Raw genomic sequence first — 25,246 nt, 5'->3', positions numbered from 1 at the left:
TGGAGGCCGGCAGAGGCGGCGTGGCCTGGGACCCACTGGAGGCTGGCAGCGAAAGCGTGGGCTGAGACCCACTGTAGGCCAACGGCGAAGGCGTGGGCTGGGACCCACTGGAGGCCAGCGGCGAAAGTGTGGGCTGGGACCCACTGATGGCCGGCGGCGAAGATGAAGGCTGAAACCCTCTTGAGGCCGGGCCTCCGACTGAGGAGCAGACACTGGACTTGGCACGGAACTCGGCCGGGCCTCCGACCGAGGAGCAGGCTGGCTAGCAGGCTGGCTAGCAGCCTGGCTAACACTAAAGACTGCAGCGCCATGACAGCGGCACCCGGTTTCGTTTCTGCAACGTCAAGTCACGGAGTTTGTTGTTAAGTTTATAGTCATTACGGTTGGGTAGACATTCAGAAACCATCCATGTCCAAAACCGATAACAAATCATCAAAAAACGTTGTTTTTTTTTTTTTTTAAAGTACCGATAACAGTACCGTTTGTCCCAAATCTTAACGGTACCCTGGTACCGACCCAATTAGGAGCCGGTACCAAAAAGTACCGGTCCTCGGTATACATCCCTAGTAAATAGTAATTATTGGATATATTTACAAAGATTTTAATAGAGAGAAGCTCTTCAAATGAAAAGTAACTTATTTGATTGTGACACATTTTATTTTAACACTTAATAATATAAATACAAAAATAATAATAATCGAAAAAGCTGGAAACGAGCTGATCTAAAACAAAACAAAAAAGAGCCGCTGCTGTAATTGTTTGGCGGTGTTAAGTGTCAGATCTCTCACGGTGTTGTGCATGATGCTACTAGGTGGCTAATACTAGTGTGGTCACAGGTAAATGCTGGCGGCTGCCTGGAGTCCTTTTCCCTACCTTCTCTCATGAGTGTGTAAGTGTCTTTTGCTACTAAAAAGGTATGTAGCTTATATTGTAACATGTAATCTCATCAATCTTTACATACTTAGCCAATGCTAATGATGATGTTTTTTCTCAATTAGGTGTTACTGTAGCCACCTCATTGGGCCACTGCTGCTTTGTGCTTTGTGTTTACTACGTTTTTACCATTCATATTTGCTGCTGCTGCGTGCCGTTACAGCATTGTCCTGCGGCCATTGGAGGTTTCGCCGCCACGTTGTCTTGCACAGGACAATTGGTCGGCCACACGCCGTGGGCCGGCAAAAATTATCTTTTTAACCGAATGAGTGAATGAGTGTATAAATGTGTGGATCCTGTTTCATTATTTTTGAGTGTTTGTTTGAGTTCATTCTGGATTTTGTTTATGTAATTCTATTTTGTAAATCTCGTTAATTGAGAGTTGTTTTGTAAATTCGGTAATCGAGTTTTGTTTTCTTCATTTCTTTCTTTGGTTATAATGGGCAGTTATTTGATACATTGTTTAAGCCTGTGATCTGTCTGTTATGGTTTTGTTAGGTTTTCTTTTCTTTTGTGTGTGTGTGCAACCCCACTCATTTCTTATTTCCTCCCTTTTCAGTTGCTGTAGGCCGGTGGTGGCGGTGCTGGTGACCTGGTGGCGGCATCCTCTCGTCTTGTCTTGCTGTGTCCCTGGGAGTGGGTTTTTCTTCACCGAGAGTGTGTCTGCCACGTGTGCCCGGTGACTTAAGTTTATTTCTTTATTTTGGTGGATCCCTCCCTTGCACTAGCCTTTGTCCATCCACTTCGGCCTCAGCCCTGATTAGGTTTGTATTTCTTTTGTGTGAATGAGTTTTATTAGTGATTTTTAAGGATATATGAAAATAAAAATGTATTTTCAACTTTGAACCACGTCTCTTGCCCTCTGAGTGACTGCAAACCTGTGTGCCTTGTATCAGAGTATAATTCCCTGTGTGAAACTCCCAGGGTGGCGGTGTTGAGCTCTTTAGTAAAATTAGTTGTATCCGCTTCCTTTCTTTTCCCTCTTGCTCGCCACAATATCATATTTTCTTTGTCTTTTTTGTAATTTAATTGTTGACAACATATCCAGTATCATGTCATATCCATGTTCTGCAACACAATATTCTTTAATAGCAGCGTGTACGTCATCACTGGTAGGGCTCTTATTTTGAAAACATGTAAACCAGGTCCTTCCGGTTCAAAAGACGGACCAGTCCAATCAGTGACGATCCATGTCGCCCGAGGGTACCTACCTTTTCTGGTTTGGTTAATGTCGTGTTTTCTGATTTGCCGTTGTGTTTTCTGTTTTGCCGTTGTGTTTTCTGATTTGCCGCTGTGTTTTCTGATTTGCCGTTGTGTTTTCTGATTTGCCGTTGTGTTTTGCACTTCAGGGCCACTGTAGTTCTCAGAGGAAAGTAAGGTCCCAGAACTGTTTGAAGTTAGAAAGGTGGCAGGGTCTGCCACATATAAACCAAGTGTAACAGTATAAATTGTGTTGTCCTTTAAGGTCAGTTTGTCTATTCAGTTTATGCAGTCATAAAACAAATAGTGTGTGTTTGTTTAGGCAGAAAATAAATCAGCCAAATAAAGATCTTCTCATTAATATTTCTTCAACAAAAAAATACTGCTTTTAGATGATTGCTGGTGTAATGCAGTTACAATTAGCTCTCCCTTGACCAGATAGTATGGGGTGCCAATTGTAAATGTGGCGAGCGTAGGGAGGACACAAGACACAACAATGTCAGATTGCCTGTCTTCAGGAGGGTAGTAGGGCTGACGGGATCCCACTCGTAGCCTACTGACTGCAACAACGCCACCTTGGGACTTTCACCCAAAGATTTAATTCCGTCAATTGATCTCAGTACACACAAGTAAGGTCAACTCATCAGGCATGAGACGTGGTTCACAGTTTAAGTACAGTGTACACTTTATTATTAAATATTAAAACAATGCAATATCCACACAAATTATGAAAGAGACTATTCAGAGCTGAGGCTTGTGGGTGTGGAGAAACTAGTGAGGGAAGGGGTCCAATCACAATCACAATCACACGCTCGCACACACTTTGTGAATAACCAAAAATCCCAGGGGAGCACAGCACACAGGGAGGGAAGGGACACCGCCACCTAGGTCACCAGCACCACCACCACCACCGGCCTTTGCAAAGAAAAGGAACAACAAGTGAATAGTCACACACAGTGAAACAAAACTAGTATAAAATGGAAACCTGGCAAATTATAGACAAACCAAACGAAATATCTACTGCCCAGAATAAACCAACTATAAAAAAATAGAAAAGTGAGCAAATAGCAGGAATTATATGCCAAAAACTAAACACCACCTGCCCCTAAACAAATGAAGTATGCTAGTTAATTAAATCAAATTAATCAAAAGAATATCAAAAGTCAAGACAGGTGGGGTAATGAAAACAAATTAACAAAATAAACCAAATTAAGGTGTCAGAATGAAACTAAACACATAGCAATGAAGGCCCAATTAACAAAGATAACTGTGACTTATCAGCTGCAAAGCAGCGGTAATGCAGCAGCCACAGCTGCGACACAGCAGCCGACAGAGCAGCAGTAACGCTGCGACAAAGCAGCAGACAAAGCAGCAGTGGTCAGCTGATCGATACTTTTCTTATGTCACACGTATCGTTCGGCCCAAGGGCTGTATCTCATCTAAAAAGAACAAAACACTATTAAAATGAGCCTACCATACTGTAGGGATGTAACGTTACTGGTGTAACGGTAAACCATGGTAAAATTCCCGACGGTGAAGGTTACCTTTTAAGTTTTAATTATCATGGTAACCGCCGCGGTCTGTAACCACGGTGTGGAAAACTCGAGGCGCATGCGCAGCGTGCAACGTGCGCTTGTTATGTAGTGAAGAAGACATGGCGGAGGGAGGACATGATAGTAGCGGCCCTCACAGCATTTTTCCGCCTTCAAAGAGAAGCAAATCTCTAGTCTAGGCGTATTTTGGTTATTGTAAGAATGCTCAGGGACAGCTGGTCAAGGATGGCAGCCCTGTCTGCAGGAGCTTCGAGAACAAAGTTGTTGCGAGGGGTGGCAACACATCCAATTTACTTACTTTCACTTTACGACCATCACCCGCAACTGTTCAGCGAATGCAAGGTAAGCTAACCTTAAGCTCCGTTGCATGATGTCGGTGCATTTCACTTTTTAAAGTCGACCTAATAATTCCCCAAATATTGATGCAGAGCTGCAGTGAGTAGGATTTGACACAAACACGTACTGGGTGGACTGAGTTAGTGAACACAAACTGACTGAGATGACTGACTTTCATCTCAGCTCTGTTCACTGGAGCAGCGTCTACCTGTGGCTCAGCAGACATTTGACCAATCAGATTGACCGAGTCCATTGGCAACAGACGAGCAGGCAGATGGAGAGACAGACAACCAACATATAAGTAATATCAGAAATATATAATACTTATTTAATATCTAATATTTAATTGTCTAATATTTGTAGAATAGACTGTATATAAAAAATAATATAAAATGGTGAATGTAACAATTGTCTAGATAGAGATAAAAGCCAAAATAGAGTATTCATAATTCATTTAACAACAATAATCCTTTTTGTTTTGATCTTAAAAAAATCATCCAACCTGTTCCTCACAAAAATTATGTGATCTAAATTGTGAGTTTTGTGATCTGTTGGTTGCACCCTTAGTATTAAATAACAATGACAGTAATAATTAATAATGACATTTTCATTCATTTTTTTCACAGAGAGGGTCTGCTGGCCAATCGAGTGCTAATGCCACTACAACTCATTCTACATCTGTAATGCAGACATTAAAGGACATGTTTCAAAAACAGGCTGCCTCATCACAAAAAGCCAACCTATTTTGCACAGTTTTGATACATTCTTTTATAATTATTTAATGTTGATTTTGCAGTGTTTTGTTAAGGTTTTGGATTCCGACAATTTTAATATATAACTAGAACTGCAAGCAGTTATGAACGGGGGCCAAGCCCCCCTGTGCGACTCGGACCCCGCGCACCGCAGAGCCCACCGAAGTTGGCCCCAAAGGATGCCGGGCTCGGGGCAAAAGTGAAGACACAGGCCAACGTCTGAGCCGTGGTATTCGCTGTAATGGGAAGTGCACTGGAATGTGGGACCATGTCTTGCAAAACATATTGGTGACACTATTGGTTCTCCCACTGATTTCATAAGTAAAGAGTATGTTTCCATAAATGTTTTTGAGCCTGTAAAGACCACAGAAGTACTTGATATTATTATGAGTCTCAAAAACACCTCTGCTGGCCATGACGAGATTCCTGCCTCATTGATCAAAAAGGTAGCCTCTCTAATCATTGATCCCCTAACATTAATTTTTTCCATGTCCCTTGAATCAGGTATTATCCCTCAAGCCTTCAAAATTGCCAAGGTTATTCCGCTCTTTAAATCAGATGATCCAACTGTATTCTCTAACTATCGTCCCATATCAATATTGCCTTGTTTTTCTAAAATTCTTGAAAAGTTGGTATACAGCAGAATTATGAAACATCTAACTACTAATGATATTTTGTTTGAACATCAGTTTGGGTTTAGGAAAAACTATTCTACGTATATGGCTCTTTTGTTCCTCAGAGAAAAAATCACTGCTGCACTGGAAAAAAATGAATACACTTTAGGCATTTTCTTAGATTTATCAAAGGCTTTTGATACGGTAAATTACGAAATTTTGTTATCAAAAATGTCATGCTATGGTTTTAGAAAACATGTTTTACAATGGATTGCAAATTACCTACACAATAGAGAGCAATTTGTTGTCTTCAATGGTGTCCAATCACAGCGGGCTGTACTAAAGTGTGGTGTCCCACAAGGGTCCATATTGGGACCCCTGTTGTTTTTGATATATGTTAATGATCTTGTAAATGCATCAAGTTTATTGTCGCCTATTGTTTTCGCTGATGATACAAACCTCCTTGTCACTGACAAGAATTTTGATTCCCTTATTGCTAAAGCTAATACTGGACTTTTCCATTTTTCTTACTGGTTTAAGTTAAATAAGTTATCATTGAATGTCAGAAAGTCAAACTTCATTATTTTCAGAAATAAAAACAAGAATTACAATGCAGATAAAGCTAAAATCTATATCAATGATAGTGTACTTGCGCAAGTTTCATCAGCGAAGTTCTTGGGCATCTACATTGATGAAAAACTTTGCTTTAAGAATCATTGTGAATTTGTTTGTAAAAAGGTTTCAAAATCTTTAGGCATTATAAAAAGGGTAAAACAACATTTGAAAAAAAGTACACTTCTAACCTTGTATTACAGTTTAATCTATTCTCATATCTCATACTGCAATATAATTTGGGCCAGCACCTACTCTTCTTATTTACAAGCAATTCATAGATGTCAGAAATCCTTTGTAAGAATTGCCACCAACTCTTCTTATCTAGCCCCAACAAAACCACTATTTAAACAATTACAACTTCTTACAATTTATGAGGTGAACAAGTACCAAACAGGGGTTCTTATGTATAAAGTAATCTGCCTTCCTGCATCTCTACCTAATTTTTTTCCAAGCTATTTTGAGTTTAACTCACATTATCATACACATTCTACAAGAAGAAAGAATGATTTACATATTCCTTTCTGTAGGACCTCTGTTGCTAAATTCTCATTCGTCTATCAAGGTGCAGTGTTGTGGAATGATATAAAACATTTTTTAGAATCTAGTTTCTCTATAAATACATTTAAAACCAAGTTCAAACAATACCTACAGACCTAGTCACATCTTTACATCATTGGGTTTTAATTGAAATGAATCTGCAATTTTATGGATATTTTCAGTTTGTTGTTTATTGTGTTTTTTTTTTTTGTTTTTTTTTGTTTGTTTGTTTTCCCCTTTTTTCTTTTTCTTTTCTTTTCTTTTTCTATTGATTGATCTGTTTTAGTGATTTTGTATTGAGGGGGAGGATCTTATATAAGCCCTTTGGGTTTCTTTTCCTCTCCTGCACAATTATTTGTCTTTGTATTATTAAACAGAATTCTTGTTTTATCATTGTGCATATAAATAAATAAATAAAATAAATAAATAAACTGGAAGTGCAAAAGGCTGAATGTGTGCCTATTTGGATTTATTTAATAAGCCACGCCCACATTGACCAGTCATGACCACCTTCAAGATATGGCCTCAGGATTCGCCCTACATCATACCGACCAAATTTCGTAAAAATCTGCGTAGCCGTTCAGGAGATATAAACTTCTTATCCTTTTAGCGCCCCCTAGTGGCCAAAATTCGCCAAATTCGGCTCATCCCTTCCCAGTGTCATGGCAACCAAGGATCTCAAATGTAGTGTTAATAGCATTTAGTTTGACCGAGATAACAAACAGTTTACATTTTTATAGCTAGCTACAGAAATGTGTTCTTTAATAATTTGCGCATTTTTTGACCGAGCAAAATTCGTTTGATAACTTTAGATCAGGTCCAGCTGAAGAGTGTACGTGCCAAGTTTCATGCAGATTGGACAAAATCCCAAGGAGTTTGAAAAAGTAGGTTTTGCATATGTGGCGATTCAGCGAACGAAATGTGCAGCAGGAGTGGGCGTGTCCTATGTCAGAAAACCCAGGTCTATTGAGGGAACATATGGATATAAGGTTTGCTAATCTGTTATTTAAAATGTGGAAGTTACTGGCAAAAATGCGATTGCATCCATTATAGCGCCACCTATATTCCAATTTGCACCATATTTGGCAGAGAGCCTCTGGATGACTTCAGGAAAAATTTACTTAAGTTTGATGTTGAAAGCATTTAGTTTGACCGAAATATGAAACAAAATGTGTTTTTTAGCTAGCAAAAAAGATTGTTTGGTTATAACTAGCAGATTTTTTGGAGTGCCAAAATTCTTTTGATAACTTTTCATCAGACACATCTGGAGAGTCTATGTGCAAAGTTTCAGGCAGATGGCGCTTAAATTGTAGGAGGAGTTCGAAAAAGTAGTTTTTGCATAGGTGGCGCTTTAGCAAACGGAATGTGCAGCAGAAGTGGGCATGTCCTATGTCAGAAAACCCAGCTCTGTCAAGGGAACATATGGATATAAGTTTTGCAAATGTGTTATTTAAAATGTGGAAGTTACAGGCAAAAACGCGATTGCATCCATTATAGCGCCACCTAGTAGAGTACAAGTGCAATTTTTGGTATGGATGAACTGTGTCCTATTCTATCTGTACCATATAAATTTCCAAGCTCTCAGCATAATAGTTTGGCTGAATTGAATGTTTGTTGTTTATCTTGTAATAAGCCACGCCCACATTGACCAGTCATGACCACCTTGAAGATTTGGCCTCAGGATTGGCCCTACATCATACCGACTAAATTTCGTAAAAATCGGTGTGGCCGTTCAAGAGATATAAACTTCCCATATTTTTAGCGCCCCCTAGTGGCCAAACTTCGCCAAATTCGGCTCATCCCTTCCCAGTCTCATGGCAAGCAAGGATCTCAAATTTGGTGTCAATAACATTTAGTTTGACCAAGATATCAAACAGTTTACATTTTTATAGCCAGCTACAGAAATTTGTTCGTTAATAATTTGCGCATTTTTTGACCGAGCAAAATTCTTTTGATAACTTTAGATCAGGTCCAGCTAAAAAGTGTACGTGCCAAGTTTCATGCAGATGGGACAAAATCCCAAGGAGGAGTTTGAAAAAGTAGGTTTTCCAGTTTTTGTAAGTGCGACATACGGTTTGGGAGTTATAGGCAAAAATGTGTTTTCCTAGGTTATAGCGCCCCCTGCAGGCGGATATATGTAGTTTTTTGTGTCTGAGATATTCGCAGGAGTCTGGACCAACCCTCTAAATTGCACTGCCCTCCCTTGCACGGTTTAGCCTGCAGCACCACTTTTAGCCGGAGAAAAATTAAAATTAAAATCTTAACGATTACAATAGGGTTCCTAGCACCACTGGTCCTAGGAAACCTCGGCCCCTCGGGCTTGGAACCCCTAATAAATATATTTAAATATAAATCTTGATGAAATTATTTCAATTAATCAGTGTTTTTTCAACATTTTGAAGACATTTAAAAAAATACCGTGGTATACCGATAACCGTGATAATTTTTGTCACTTTTACCGCGGTGTGAAATTTTCATACCGTTACATCTCTACCATACCGGTTTCAAGCACCGCAGTAAAATCATAACATACCTTTTGGCCAGATCGGATACACACACACGGTGGTGAGAGAGGGAGAGACACACTACCGGCATTTACCTGCAACCATGCTAATGTTAGCTTAAAAAGGTATCGACCAAGATCGTGCAGACAGAGAGGACACTTACCACCGCAACCTAATGGGACCAGCGCACACCAAGCAGGGCACATCAGCTCAGTCGCTCTGCAGCAAAACATACATGTGCTATAAGAACAAAGGGATCAACACCTGGCAACATGGAGACAACGAGCAGCGTACAATCCTACCTGCCGAGAGCCAAAATTTCCGGACCAGAAGTGACGCATCAGTTTCATTTCATTTCATTTCATTTCTTTATTCACAGTTAAAACCATATACAAAATATTCTATTAAATCTGTAATAACCTTATGTAAAATGGGACACCCTAGGAAGCTTAAAATTAGGGACCAGGATACAAAAGCTTTATGTTGTTACATAAAGTTGCGCATGCTAAAATAAACAGCAGCTTTTTGCCACATTTAGCAAAAAAAAATTTAAAAAACGTGAATTTTTCAATGTTACTTTGACCAGATTTACAGCAATATTTGTGAACTTTGTGATTATACTTGTAAAAATATAATTTCAATGTTTAATCTGAATAGGAAATCTAAATCTAAATGTTAAATGTTAAATATCAATGTTAAATATCAATGTTAAATATAAATATGAATGTAAAATATAAATATAAATGTAAAATATAAATATAAATGTTAAATATGAATATTACATGTTAAATATAAATGCTAAATGTTAAATCTAAATGTTAAATGTTAAATCTATTTCTAAATGCTAAATGTTAAATCTAAATGTCATGGGTGAAACTAAATATTTATCTACACTGCCTGTCACCTGTAGTACCACAATAAAAGCTCACTGACATGATCTAGCACTATCCGCGGTCTTCTTCGGGCAGTCAGATTAACTGATTGCGCTGCACTGTTAGTCACATGTCCTCACCTGCTCTCATGCTGCCTGCCAGCATGTCCAGCGACTTTGCTGGAAAACATTGGTAGGGCAGCAATACAGAGTTTCAGCAATGCCTCAGCATGACAGCGACAGTAGCCCTTTTCACGGAGTTGCCACATTATCGCCGCAGCAGCTGTTCGCCAATTCTCCGCATTGGTTGTTCACACAGAGCCAAGCAGCGCCGGCACAAAACAACTCCTGTGTAATGCACACAGAAAGCCGGCACTGCAGAGCTTAAAGAGGCGTGATGGTACACGTCATGATGATGACGTCTGTGTGTTTTTTTTCAAGGTGTTTCCCTAGGTGTCCTCCTGTCAATCTAAACATGTATCCACTGACTGTTAATAACTGTATGGATGCTGTTATAATGTGTTGTGATTGAGATCCTGACCCACCAATAGTCCTGGAAAATGTAAGTTACGTTTTTCATAACCTTATTACATAAATAATTGCCATCAGTAAACTGGATGCTGTCTGACACTGTCACTCGCAGGGAAGGGGGCTGTTTTCTGGGGGAAGGTTAACTGAAGTCTCGGTCGGGAGGGCTGACCATCACAGTGATTTTTTTTCAACACAAACACCTTGTGAGTTAAAGTTTTTGCCAGTGACAGACCCTGTTTTTCGGGCAATGTGAGGAAAAGTCAGTAGGACGGACAGGAGGACGGACGCTTCTCCAGGTACAGCTGCGGTATTTTTTTCCTCATATAAGTTGCCAAAGACAGTTACAGTTACTACCTTACTGTTGTTTGTAGGGGTGGGGAAGAAAATTGATTCTTCGATGCATCTCAATTCTCTCTACAGCAATTCTGTCTGGATTCAGATAAGTTAACATTCAGATTTTTGGGGACTATGAGGTTGAGGGCAAGATGGACAAGACTTACACCGTTTGTAAGGTCTGTGGAAGTCAAATCAAATACCTCGGAATCACAATGAATCTGCGAAGCCACATTTTGCGATACCACCCAGAGTTGGGAGAAAAAAGGGACCTGTTCCTGATGGCAGCCAATTGAAGGACAGTTGAACAGGCAGTGTTACAGCCGCCACTGAACTCGGAGAGGGCAAAATGGATTAATAAATCCATTGCAAGATTTATTGCAATGGATTTAAGGCCATACTCAGTTGTGGAGATTGAGGGTTTTCGGGGGATAGTACATACGCTTGAGCTGAGGTACAAAATACCTTCTTGGCAATACTTCACCGACACAGCAATACCAACGTTGAACAGTGAAACCAAATCAAATGTTTTGGACACTCTGATGGAAGCGGGTAGGGTAGCTATACACTGTGTCCTACGTTACCGTAACAGTGCATTTCATCAACGATGAGTGGCAGCTTGTGTCACTTGTGCTCCAAACAAGAGCAATGTACGAGAGTCACACGGGCGCAAATGTGGCTGACTTGTTGAAGAGGGTAGCAGATGACTGGCATCTGAATGACAAAGACTTCGCTTTAGTCACAGAGAATGCTGCTAATATGGTCGTTGCTGCCCAACTTCGAGGACTTGTGCATGTGAGATGTTATGCCAACACCTTAAATCTGGCTTGTCAGTGAGCACTCAAGTTGCCTTCTGTGTCCAGGCTCCTGGCTAGGATTAGACGAATTGTTTCATTTTTCCACCGGAGCACCGTTGGTGCATACCAGCGAGAAGAAAAGCAGAGGCTGCTGGGTCTGCCTTGCCACAAACTCATAACAGACGTCAGCACCAGGTGGCACAATGCGCATTAGACGTTGGATCATTTTTTGGATCAGCAGCCTGCTACCTGCGCCACTTTACTCTCTCCCCAGGCAAGGAAAGGAGAATCTGATATATGTACTCTCAATGAGACAGATGTCTCCAATACAGAGGATTTAGTTAAGGCCCTCAAGCCAATGAAAGATGCTACTACACTTATATCAGAGGAGAGTAGCCCCACTGTGTGTTTGATTTCCCCACTGCAAGCTAAACTCTGCCAGGAAATGACGGACAACATTGCAGAGTCATCAGTTATCCACAAGATAAAGAAGGCCATCAATGAGGACCTCAGCAAAAGGGGCACCTCTAACATAGAGAAAGGAACACTTCGTTCAGCTTCTGCTCTAGACCTGAGATTCAAGGGACTGCCTGTCCTTTCTGAGGAGGATATAGTGGAGACAATTGGAAGAGTTTTTGCTGAAATGGCATCACTTGAGGTAAATTTTATTTAACATTATTGTAAGATTTTAAGTTCACTGACTGCCTTGTTGAATTGATACATGTGACAGCAGAACACACAATTAATGCATAATACAACACAATATTGAACAGATAGGTAGCCTAATTTATGGTTTGATTTGTTTTATTTTATTTTTTTAATCTTATGTGGTTAGGATTTGAGATATTGACATTATATAGCAATGTAAAATAAGGGCTACCATGGTGATCTGTTCTTATTGTTTTTACCTACAACAACAGGTGAGAGTGGAAGGAGATGAAAGCCAACACAACACAGAGGACACCCACTCCAAAGAGGAGTAGAACCAAAGCTCCTCCCCTCCCAAGAGAGACGCACCATCCTCTTTGCAATGCCCCTCTCCTCCTAAGCGAAGAACTCCATCCTCTTTGTTGGAGAATCTCCTGGGGAATGCCTTTGCTGGTGCCACAGCTCAGCAACCCATCTCTGCCTATGCTAAAGCTGAGGAGGAGGTTAGCAAGTTCTATGGTGCTCCACCAATTCCTCTCTCTAAAGACCCTCTCAGCTGGTGGAGAAAAAGTTAGCTGATGTATCCCCTGCTTTCCAAGTTGGGCAAGCGATACTTCTGTATTCCGGCCACCGGTGTCTCTGCAGAAAGAGTCTTCTCTACTGCAGGGGATATTGTGACTGCCCAATGGAGCACACTCACACCAGAGCATGTTGAACAGCTACTGTTCTTACACAAGAACTTGCATATTCCATGAGCATCCACCACTTATTAACTAGAAATTAAGCACCTTTACCATGTTGCACTTACATGGTACACTGCCATGATTAAATTTAGCACTGTTATGTTATTTCTGTTTACTTTTCTACCACAATGTGTTGAAATGCAAGCGGCATAAAGTAGGGTAGCATTGTGCAGCATAAAGTTGTTGTTTTTTTTCTGTCTCAGGGATGTTTCTTATTACCCATAACAGGAGGATTTTATGTTTGAAGTCTTATTTTTATCATTGACTAAGAACAGCTTTTTCTTTAATGACATGTGGCATCACCAGGGGGCAGGTGGTAGAGGGCTGCTATATTCCCCTTCAGGCTTGGCTGCAGCCTAACAAAATGGCCGCAGCACACACTACGCTTCCAAGCAGGCCTCACTCCTTTGACAGGTGTAGGTGTTTAGGCCACCTGATTAAGGGAGAGGGGAGGAGAACAAAGGAGAACAGATGGCAGAGAGCAGCGGTGCTTGGAGCTGAAAGGAGCTGAAGGGCAAGGGATGAAACAACTACAGCGACAAGGAAAGTGCTTCCAGGGAGAAGGGAGGAAGACGGACACTTTTTGTTAGAGACTTTGTTGGGGTGAAGGAGGAGTTAAAGGGCCCTCCCCCGCCTTCGGGAGGTGTTTTCAGTTGGACTCGTATGGGATTTTTGTGTGAAAGGATAAACCGTCTGCATTGATTCTTCTGGTTTTGGTTTGGTTTTTTTTTCTTCAGTTTTTGCACTGCTCCAGCCTTCACTATCTGGATTACCTCTCATGACCTCACAGATGGTGGAGAATGCGTTGGACTTCTGCATCAGGTGAGGCACTTAAAGCATTTCGAGACTTAGAGGCTAGTGTGCACAAGACTATGACACATTAAAGGAGGAAATTCTGAGCCGCAGTGGTCTTACTAAATTTAGCATGGCTCGACGCTACCATAACTGGCCTTTCCAAAATGGGTTAACGCCCCGGTCCCAGATGCAATGAATTGATTCGAGTGACCAAAAAGTGGCTAGAACCTGAAAAGCACAACTCTACGGCTATAGTGGAGACCCTGGTTACAGACCGTTATTTAAGAGCACTGCCATATGAGGCCAAAAAGATAATCAGCCAGAAAATAACCACATCTAGTCTAGTAGAAGCAGTGGAGCAGTACCAGGCTTCCTCCGACAGGCTCCGCCCCACCCGCAAAGAGCCTCTAGCGGCGGTCCCAATTAAGCAAAGTGGGCCCTGCCCAAAAGGGCCCAAACCTTCCAGCCCCCTCTCTAGCCCCCCATCTAGAGTGTGTTTCCAACCTGCCCCAAAACAATATCGAAACACAGAAGCTCACCCGTGCTTCCATTGTGGGGAATTAGGCCTCATCTCCTGGCAGTGTGGGAAGCCTGATGAACCCATGCCCACAGCAGAGTCAGTCAGCGGCCCCCACACCCTCTTTGCTGCCCTTCTGGGAGAATGGATAGACTGCCAACTGACCTTTCCCGTAACTGTGAATCAACGAGACATGGAAGTTCTACTGGATTCCGGAAGTGCCAGGACCCTGGTCCATGAGTCTGTGTTGGAGGCCGCTTCCCCTGCTCAAGGCGGCCTGATCCCCATTGTTTGTGTCCATGGGGACACCCATGAGTACCCCACCACAGTGGTGAAGCTTATAACCACTAAAGGCTCCTTTAACGTTGAAGTGGGAGTGATCAAGACCCTCCCAGTCCCTATACTGATTGGACGGGACTGCCCGGCCTTGAGGCACAACAGAGGCTCCAGCGGGAACCCAGAAAACGTAAGTCCCCACACTGTGTGCTGAGTAACCTCAGGGACAGACCTAACAAGCCAGGCTCTTCCCCAACAGGGTCAGCCCAAGTCTTGGCCGGGGACGTTAGTGACGAGGAATTGGCCCCGGAAGAATCGGGGGACCAGCTCCAACACTTAAAGGTCAGTATGGATCCGCTCAGTTCCAGGATCCCACCCTCGTGAATGCGCTGAGAAATGTTCAGGTCATAGAGGGCACTTTGGTGGGACCTCGTTTAGCCCTTTGCTGCCCACACTTTGCAGTGAATCACGGGCTCCTGTATCAGGTAGCACAATGGAATGATAGGGTCACTGAGCAGCTCCTTGTTCCCCAACCTCATCGCCCCACAGTTCTACAGTTAGCCCACACCCATTTACTGGGAGCCCACTTAGGGGTAGAGAAAACCAAGAAGAAAGTCTTACAGAGGTTCTTTTGGCCAGGAGTTCACAAGGAAGTAGAGAATTACTACCGTAGTTGCAAAGAGTGCCAGGTCAAGGCCCCAACACAGACCTATAGGAATCCCCTGGTCCCTCTGCCTAGCATAGAAACCCCCTTTGAGAGGATAGGGATGGATATTGTGGGACCTCTACCAAAGAGTGCTCAGGGACACCAGTACATTTTGGTCTTAGTCGACTACGCCACTTGGTATCCAGAAGCCATCCCCTTAAGAAAAGCTAATGCTAAACAAATAGCAAAAGAATTGTTCCTTTTCATTAGCCGAGTCGGGATCCCCAAAGAGATTCTGACAGACCAAGGGACCCCGTTTATGTCCAGGGTAACCAGGGAGCTATGTGATCTTTTGCAAGTGAAACAGGTGAGGACCTCAGTGTATCACCTGCAAAGAGATGGACTGGTGGAGAGATTCAACAAGACTCTCAAGGCTATGCTGAGAAAGGCTATTGACAAGGATGGAAGAAATTGGGACCAGCTCCTCCCCTACCTGTTGTTTGCAGTAAGAGAAGTTCCACAATCTTCTACTGGCTTCCCCCCATTTGACTTGTTGTATTCCCAGAAACCTAGGGGTCTGCTAGACTTAGCCAAGGAAGCTTGGGAGGAGCAACCCTGTCCTCACCGTACCCTGATTGAACATGTGCTGGGGATGCGAGACCAGATGACTGCTGTGTATCCCATTGTGAAGGAGCACATGGAAAAGGCACAGAGAGAACAGAGTACCGCATATAACCGAAGCGCCCAACCCAGAGAGTTCAAACCTGGGGACAGCGCCCTAGTGCTGGTCCCCACAGTGGAATGTAAGGTCTTAGCCACGTGGCGGGGGCCCTTTGAAGTGATTGCAAAGGATGGGGATGTCAATTACAAAGTATGGCAACTGGGGAAGAGTGAAGGTGAGCAAATATATCATGTAAACCTATAAAAGAAATGGCATGATCGGGAGGCACTGTTCACTTCAGAGATGAGGTGCAGTTTGGTCCAGAGGTGGTAGAGGGCTGCTATATTCCCCTTCAGGCTTGGCTGCAGCTTAACAAAATGGCCGCAGCACACACTACGCTTCCAAGCAGGCCTCACTCCTCTGACAGGTGTAGGTGTTTAGGCCACCTGATTAAGGGAGAGGGGAGGAGAACAAAGGAGAACAGAGGGCAGAGGGCAGAGAGCAGCAGTGCTTGGAGCTGAGAGAAGCTGAACGGCAAGGGATGAAACAACTACAGCATGCTTTCAGGGAAAAGGGAGGAAGACAGACACTTTTTGTTAGAAACTTTGTTGGGGTGAAGGAGGAGTTAAAGGGCCCTCCCCCTCCTTCGGGAGGTGTCTTCGGTTGGACTTCCATGGTACACCGCCATGATTTCATTTAGCACTGTTATGTTATTTCAGTTTACTTTTCTACCACAATGTGTTGAAATGCAAGCTGCATTGATTATTGCACTGCTCAAAGAAAGTCATAATTGAGACAAGGAAAAGCTCCAATAAAAAATTAGAGAAGGCGAATTCCAGCTCAGCAAAACATGGCGTAAGTTAAGGTGGATAGAGCTCTTCGGGCTCTGTTCCCCAGGCCCAGACCAGGTGACCGCCCCCGCACCATAGTGGCAAAGCTTCACTACTATGCCGACTGTACAGAGATTCTCAGGAAGGCGAGATAGATACAACTACAAGTAAGGGACATGACCAACTCTGTGTTTCCTGACCATACCCCCCAAGTCGGCACGGGCTCGTGCCATGTTCAGTGAGGTTCACCGCCTGCTGCACGACATCCAGGGAGTCAGGTTTGGTATTCTCTACCCGGTGCGGTTGCGCATCACCTATAATGGTGTGCAGTGACTTCACATCACCTGGCGAAGCTAAGACATTTATTAAGACGCTCACCAAATAAAGAGGTAAGCATGTGCGCTTAATTGCTGCAATGCACTTTCTCCATGTATATATTACAATAGTTATCAAAAGTTGTAAAACTCCTCATAACTTGGACACTGGTCTTTTTTTCACTTATTTTTTTTTTCATCCCTTCATTTATCATATAATACATGTGTTTATTGCATTGACATTGCATTGCAAGACAATTTGTGGACAATTTAGCACTCCAGGTGACTTTTACACCTGCACTTTATTTTTCTATTGAACTGACTCAGTCTGGAGCAGGCTAAAACTCTTAGGTTCTTGTGCCCGAAAACATTTTGGTGTAACGAAATTACACCAAAATGTACATTTTAACAAGTTTAATTATACATTTATTAATAACATAGTAAACCGTGATTTTGCATATTTACACAAGAATTTAATAGGGAAAAGTTAGAACAATTAAAAGTAACTTATTTGATTATAAATGGTTTTATAATAATATATAAGTTAAAAACATATAATAATCGAAAAAGCTGGAAACAAGCTGATCTCAAACAAAAGAAGAGCTGTTGTGATCACTGGTCACAGTCTACTCAGATTACCTCCGCTCTCCTCACACAGTCACCAAACACGGGCTTGTGGCATTTCAAGTGGCCAATGTTTGGTTCTGTTTGCAGCTCTTTTGGACCAGCACTGCCTCCAGTTCTGTGTCTGCTGCTGCTGTGGTGGTTGGTTCCGCTGCTGCCCACCTTGTGCCGACTGCCGCGGCCCCTTTCCCCTCCATGTATTCTGCCCTCAGCTCCTCTGTCAGCTGCTGCAGGACTTTCCTCCGGGCTCTCCTGCTGCTGGTGCTCCTTGAATGAGATGCAGGCATTGATCCCAGCCAGGTCGAGGATGTTATAGAAGACCGCCACTGGCTATCTTTCCTCCTTTGACGGAGTACGGCCTCGCCATCTGGTCCGGGACGTCCACGCCGTACTTGGTGTTGTTGTAGTACATCACAGACTCTGGTGTTGCCTTCGCCCCACTGAAGGTGCCCACACCTGTGTGCAGGTGCTCAGGATGCAGACATTCTTCCTTGGCTGGTGCATAGTCAGAATCGCATCATTTCAGCACCTTCGTGTTGTGAACAGTTCCGCTCGCTGTTTCATGGAGGGAGGAACTCCCGTTTTTGTTTGGCCATGGTGCCAAACAAGCTATTTAATACAACTATATAATTATTAACTCACAAGTAAATTCACAAAGAGGCACAGCTGGAGACCGCTAACACAGTAAGAGACAAGAGAGACAATGAAAGCAGCAAACCGCGCGAAAAATGGAACAATGTAACCCCGCGAAGTGATGTGCGGTCAGTTTGACCGCTTATGGCCGAAACAGGTGAACATATCATATTTTGTGTAATCTATATAAAAACTATTCAAAGTTAAAATACAGACACTTTTAGGAAAAGTCATGTAATTGTAGTCATTGTTGAACACTACAAATATCTGGGGGTGTTTATTGACAATAAACTGGACTGGATTAAGAACACTGAAGTCCTCTACAAGAAGGGACAGAGCCGCCTCTATTTTCTGAGAAGGCTCTGCTCTTTTAACATCTGCCGGACGATGCTGAGGATGTTTTATGAGTCTGTGGTGGCCAGTGCTATTCTGTTTGCTGTAGTGTGCTGGGGCAGCAGACTGAGAGTAGCCGATGCTAACAGACTCAATAAACTGATCAGAAAGGCTAGTGACGTTGTGGGGGTGGAGCTGGACTCTTTGGCAGCAGTATCAGACAGGAGGATGCTGTCGAAGGTGCGGGCGATACTTCAGCATGTCTCTCACCCTCTCCACAACGCTCTGGTCGAACAGAGGAGCACCTTCAGCCAGAGACTGATTGCTCCTAAATGCACCACTGAGCGCCACAGGAAGTCATTCTTACCTGTGGCCATCAAACTGTACAACTCCTCCCTCTGATGATCAGACTCATTTGGCTATTTATAAAACAAAACAAACAAGATAACTATTCATTCACATTTAACTTATAATGTTACAACCACTTCATTGTATATTATATATATTTCAGTTTGTATACTATAGGCTACTATTTTATTATTTATTTGTATTTTATTGTCTACTTTGATATTTTATTTTATTTAATGTCTACTTCAATATTTTATGTTATTTACATCTTCATCTTATTGCTTGTTTCCATTCATGCTGTATTTCTATTTCTTCTTTACATGGAGCATTGGAACAAAAACAATTTCCCCCCGGGGATCAATAAAGTATTCTGAATCTGAATCTGAATCTGAAAGTAACAGCAGTATTGCATTTTTTCATTCAATGTTATAAGTGTTATATTTTCTCTATAAGTGTTGATGTTTTCCTCAATTCCTAATATATACAATTAATGAAAATAAATTAAATGTTAAATAAAATTCATTTAACATGGCAGATCCCTTTGTATTGTTTTTCATATGCAGTTATGGTGCAACATTTTGAATTGGGACATTGAAATTAATGGGTAATGGTGGTAAGGACTTGGTGTTTAATAGCTGAACAGTAGTAGTTGGCCCATATCATTTCCTGTTATAGACTGACACCCCCACCACAGAAAGGAAAGTTGATGTTGCCCCTACCAAAAAAAGTTTGGGTACCCCTGCTGTAAATCATTGGTGGTGATACAGTGCAAGGACTGTATTGCCCATATATTATACAGGATCTTGTTTGCAGGAAGCTGGCATGCTCTCTCCGTCTTTCCTGTATATGGCCGAGCCTGCTCACCAGAGGATGCTTTCATCAAGCACAGTACAGACTACCCACACATTGTTTGCTCAAAAGCATGATAAAGAAACTAAGCTAAAAGACATCAGTCCAGCGTCGTTTCCTCACCCACCAGGGATCTTCAAGGATGAGGGGGGCATCATGAGCAACACAGTGGCCACAGACAAGTGTGATGCAACAGAACGGGGAGTTCCTGGGTCTGGAGATGTGTTCATTTTTATGTGTAACTATTAAATTACAGTGTTGGCCTTATTTTTCAGTTCTAGCGTAAATGATATGTGTGAGCAGCCATCCACATACACATATATACTCACACACGCACAAACATTGTATTTGTGTTTAATAACCGTAATATTAATATTTACGATCAATATTAATTGTAAATCAATGAAACAGTAACATAAATTAACATTTACAATGTACTAATTTGATAGTAAGTATGACATTTGTTGTGACCGTTTTATCAATTCTCTATTTAATTTGAGAATTCAGTTTATTTAATCTTAGTTATTCTTCAGTACTATTGTTTGTGTGTGTGTGTGCCCCCTACCACCACCACACAAACATAATATTCACATTTTTATTCATAACGTTGATATTGAAGCTAAATCCATGAAATGTTAACATTATAACTTAGTGATTATTATAGGCTTCTAACTAACTTCTGAGTAAAGTCGTGGCGAGACAATTAACTAATCAATTTTACCGTTACGATAAACATGTTAATGCACAAAATGCATAGAATTATGTTATGTGTTAACCATACAGTCTATGGTGTAAACGTACATGTTTTTTAAGCTTTTATTTTGGTGATTAACCAACTTCCGCTTGAGACTTCCGGTATGGATTGGATAAATGGCGGCTTTTATTTTGGTTTTATTTTGGTGATTGACCAACTTCCAGTTGGGACTTCCGGTATGGATTGGATAAATGGCGGCTTTTATTTTGGTTTTATTTTGGTGATTAACCAACTTCCGGTTGGGACTTCCGGTATGGATTGGATATATGGCGGCGTCTTTGTCGGCCATCTTAACTGCAGATGGGTACTTTTGGATGGGAGGGGGGCGAGAGGGGGAGAGGGGAGAAGAGGACAGGAGCACCTGATACTGTGTCACTGGGCTGGTGGTGAAATATTTATAAGTGCATCTGAAGAGAGAAGAGAAGTATATGTGACCATTGGATGTTACATTTTGATAAAAAAAAAAAAAAACAGATGCTTGATGTGTGCCATACATAAGACTAATATAGACTAATAATGAAAATGTGATGAGATTCATTCAACATTGTGTGGCAGGACGGTCTCATCTTTTCCAACATGCCCCCCCCTCCTCCTCACTCCATCCACATTAGGTGTGGATTGACGCACTGATTGATGGGCGGCGCTGCGCGCTTTATTTATACTGGCCTGGTCACACCTACGATCCCTTTCTCCTTTCCGGTTCTGCTCATCCTCCGTGGTGGCTGTGGCCCGGCGTGGCAGAGCTGGTGCAGGTGTTTGAGCCTTTGTGGCGTGTCGGAGTGTGGTGGAGCCCGGTTTGGCGTGGCGGATCATCTTGGCGCACGTTTCCTCTCGTTGCACAACAGGTATGCGCACCGCTGTCCTCCTTCCCACTTAGTGTGCCGCAGGGCGCATCGGTGACACGGTTCTCCTTTTTGTTGCTGTAGTGTGGCAGGCTGCTGTCGCCGTGGGGGCTGCGTTGCTCCGCTGGAAGCCCTCCTGGGTGTGGTTGTGCGTCCTCGTGGTAAGTCCGCCCTACTCTTTCCCTTCTAACCGCTGCTCGACCCCCGGCTAATTGTTAACATTCTGTGCCACAGTTTGGATCAGGCAGAAGCCGTGCAATAATTCTGCTACCTGGCCTGCTGTGACGCTGCGCCGGTGAGGTCCATTTAAACATTCATTCATCGTCACGGCTCCCTGGACGACGGTGCTGTTTTGTGTGGCTCCATTTGTTTGGCTGCTGCTGATTTTAGGCAGCTGTTTTGGTGTCATTTAAAAAAAAAAATTTTGTTGTTTTCTTTTTTTTGGGTTTTCTGAATTGAGTTTGGGTCCAGCATCCCCCTCACAGAGCTGTCATCAGAGCCCTAATGCTGGGCTCTCTGGGGGCTGCTGCATGGGTTTATTGATTTGAGGAAAAGCTTGATTTATTAATTTGTTTATTGTTAAGTGTAAATTTGAGTTTCTTTGTATTATTTGTCATCGTTTTTGTTTAATTGTATTTGAAGATTTAATTGGTTATTTTGGGTTACTTTTTTTATAATACTTTATTGTTGGTGTGTGTGTGTGTGTGTGAGAGATACCAGCCAGACTGTGAGGCCATTTTAATTCTCCCTCTCTCCTTGTGGACAGGTGCTGGAGCTCAGAGCGGCGACCTAATCCCTGGTGGCGGGTTCTTCACTTCTCAGTTGCGTGGGTGTGCAGTGTCACGGGTGATATTATTATTTTGGTTTGTTTCTCCCTCCTCTTTGGTTTCAGGCCGCCGTGGCAAGCCCAGCTCTGTCCATCCCCTTTTTTTTGGCCCAGTGATTAATGTGAGATGGCTTGGTAAATTTTGAAACTAAAAAAAAAAACCCATTGTACAATAAAAGTATTTCTATATTTTGAACACTGTCTCCTGCCCAGTGGTGATTTACGAACCTGTGTGATCTTATAGTCTCCTAGCAAAACAGTAACTACTTCCTGTGGCGAAATTCCCCAGGTGGCGTTGTTCGGCAACACTCACCCCTAGCTTCCACCTCGCCACAAACTTGGCGTTGTCTGCAGGATCACCACATTTAAAGGGGCAGGGACGTGTTTTGTTTTTTTTGTTATTTAGATTTATTCTTTTCCTCTTTTCATCAGTATTATTGTTTTGTAGGTGGAGCCAAAAACAGCAGCATCTAATCCAGTAGTTTTTTTTTCTTTTTCCCACACTGTGCAGTTCTCTTATTAGACAACATGGAAGAGGAGGTGCAGGAGCTAAGGGAGTTGGTTTTGCAGCTTAGGGCGGACAACGAGCGGCTTTGTCGGGAGGGTGCTGCTTCCCCGGGGGGCTCTGGTGGGGCTTCGTTGGCCTCCCCTGGTCCAGCTGTCCATGCCCCACCGGCAGGCGCTGCAGCTGCTGTCACAGAGCGGCTGGTAGTGATCCCTAGAGACCGTAGATGCCCCCTGTTTAACGGTAAGACTGGCGCTGGCATAACTGAGTGGGTGGAAGAGATCCAGGCGTGCATGCGTGCCCGCCACTTGTCCATGGTCGACCAGGTTTTCTTCATATTCGACCACCTCGAGGGTGAGGCTAGGGAAGAAATTAAGTATCGCGCTAGTGCTGAGAGAAGCAACCCTGCTAGCGTCCTAGCCATCTTGAAAGAATTGTATGGTTGTGCCAGATCATACGTAACCTTGCAACAGGCCTTCTTTTCCAGGAAGCAGCAGGAGGGAGAAACATTGTTGGAGTTTTCTTTGGCCCTGATGGCTCTCATGGAGAAGGTGAAGCAATGTGCACCTGATGGGTTGCTAAATTCAGAGGTCCTGCTTCGCGATCAGTTCGTGGAACATGTCCTGGACAGCGCTCTTCGCCGGGAGCTGAAACAGTTTGTTTGCCGTCAACCCACTGCTACATTGTTGGAGGTACGTGGGGAAGGTATGCGGTGGGAGAGGGAGGGGTTCCCGGGAGGTGCAAGGGAACGCAGTCACTCCCTTCCGTCCATGTATGGCCTGCAGTATGGGGTGCAGGGCAGTTCTTGGCCGGCTCTTCCTGTTTCTCCACATGGTTCCGAGCTTGGTGAGTTGAAAGAGCTGTTGAAGCGTCAACAGGAACAGCTCAGTCTGTTCCTGGGATTCTCGGGATGAATGTCATTCGCCGCTGCTACAGAGAACTCTTCAGCGCACATGGCCTTTCGTTCTTTGACCTGCCTGCAGTCACACAGTCTCCTGGTCCCGTCATCGAGGCCTTGCAGCAATGTCATCAGGTCACTACTCGGTACCATGTTCCACCCACCGGTGCTGCCAGGGTTCGAGGCTCCCGAGTGGTGCGAGTCCCTGGTGGTGTCATGAAAGTGGTGGCTAGCACTTGCCCTGAACAGTTCTCCGGTCAGTCCCTGCTTTTTGAGCCCCCAGCGTCTGGCTTGCCAGCTGGGCTGCTGGCTTCCCCTTGTTTTGTTCAGGCGGTACGAGGTACAGCCTACATCCCTGTAGTCAATGTCGGAACCAATGAAGTCGTCCTTTACCCACGAACCTGCCTTGGCACTCTGAGTCCTGCTGAAGTGGTCAGTCTTCCTCCAGGAGTCACGGAGGTTAGGTCCTCTGCTACTGTCTCCTCCGTGGTGGCTGCTGGTTCAGAACAGGGTCAGGTTGAAACAGTTGACTTGTCTGCATTGGCAGAGCCAGAACAGAGGCAGGTCCGGTCCTTGTTGCAGAGGTTTAGTTCGGTCTTCTCTGCCCATGAAGGTGACCTTGGTTGTACGAATCTGGTTTCTCATGACATTCCTCTGCTGGATGATGTCCCGGTTCGGCAGAGATACCGACGCATTCCACCATCCGAGTATGAGGCAGTCAAGACCCACATCAACCAGCTCCTTGAAGCTCAGGTGATAAGAGAAAGCAGTAGTCCTTATGCTTCCCCGATCGTCTTGGTGCGCAAGAAGGACGGCAGCCTACGTATGTGCGTCGACTACCGCCTGCTTAATGCAAAGACACGCAAGGATGCTTTTCCTTTACCTCGCATTGAGGAGAGTCTTGACGCTCTGTCTGGGGCCCAGTGGTTTTCCACTCTCGATCTGGCGAGCGGTTACAATCAAGTACCAGTCTCGGAACCGGATAAGCAGAAAACCGCCTTTTGCACACCATTTGGGCTCTTTGAGTGGAATCGCATGCCGTTTGGGCTGTGCAATGCACCGAGCACATTTCAGCGCCTTATGCAGAGGATGTTCGGAGACCAGCAGTGTGAATCTCTTCTTTTGTACTTGGACGACATCATTGTGTTCTCGTCCTCAGTTTCCCAGCATGTCCAACGACTGGAGGTGGTTCTGGATTGGCTCCAGAGGGAAGGTCTTAAGGTTAAGCTTTCAAAATGTTCCTTCTTCCGACGAGAGGTTGGCTACTTGGGTCATATCATCTCTGACCAGGGTGTTGCCACCGATCCTGCGAAGATCGAGGCCGTAGCCAAGTGGCCACGTCCCAGCCAGGTGTCAGAGCTGCGCTCATTTTTGGGCTTTGCCAGTTATTACCGGCGTTTTGTTGAGGGCTTTGCTAAGCTAGCCAGCCCTTTGCACAAGTTGGTGGCCAAGCTTGCTGGCACGAAGTCCAAGAAGGGGTCTGGACAGGAATTCCAGGCTGCGTGGACTCTGCAGTGTGAAGAAAGCTTCGAGGCTCTCAAGTCTAAGTTGACCTCTGCACCGGTGCTTGCATTTGCTGATTTTTCACGCCCTTTCATTTTAGAGACAGACGCCAGCCACAGCGGGCT

At 43.6% G+C, this 25,246-nt stretch overlaps 1 long non-coding RNA gene across 1 annotated transcript; it reads left to right on the top strand.

Moving 5' to 3' along the window:
• Nucleotides 1-21,233: 21,233 nt before the first annotated feature.
• Nucleotides 21,234-21,646, top strand: LOC115579200 (uncharacterized). The gene is made up of 3 exons (XR_003983628.1): nt 21,234-21,392; nt 21,474-21,550; nt 21,624-21,646. It is a non-coding gene; the product is annotated as an uncharacterized LOC115579200 (long non-coding RNA).
• The last annotated feature ends 3,600 nt before the right edge of the window (nt 21,647-25,246 follow it).

The sequence above is a fragment of the Sparus aurata genome, chromosome 3 (assembly GCF_900880675.1).
Source record: "Sparus aurata chromosome 3, fSpaAur1.1, whole genome shotgun sequence".
Taxonomy (NCBI): Eukaryota; Metazoa; Chordata; class Actinopteri; order Spariformes; family Sparidae; genus Sparus; species Sparus aurata.
This window is presented reverse-complemented; position numbering and strand designations above follow the sequence as displayed.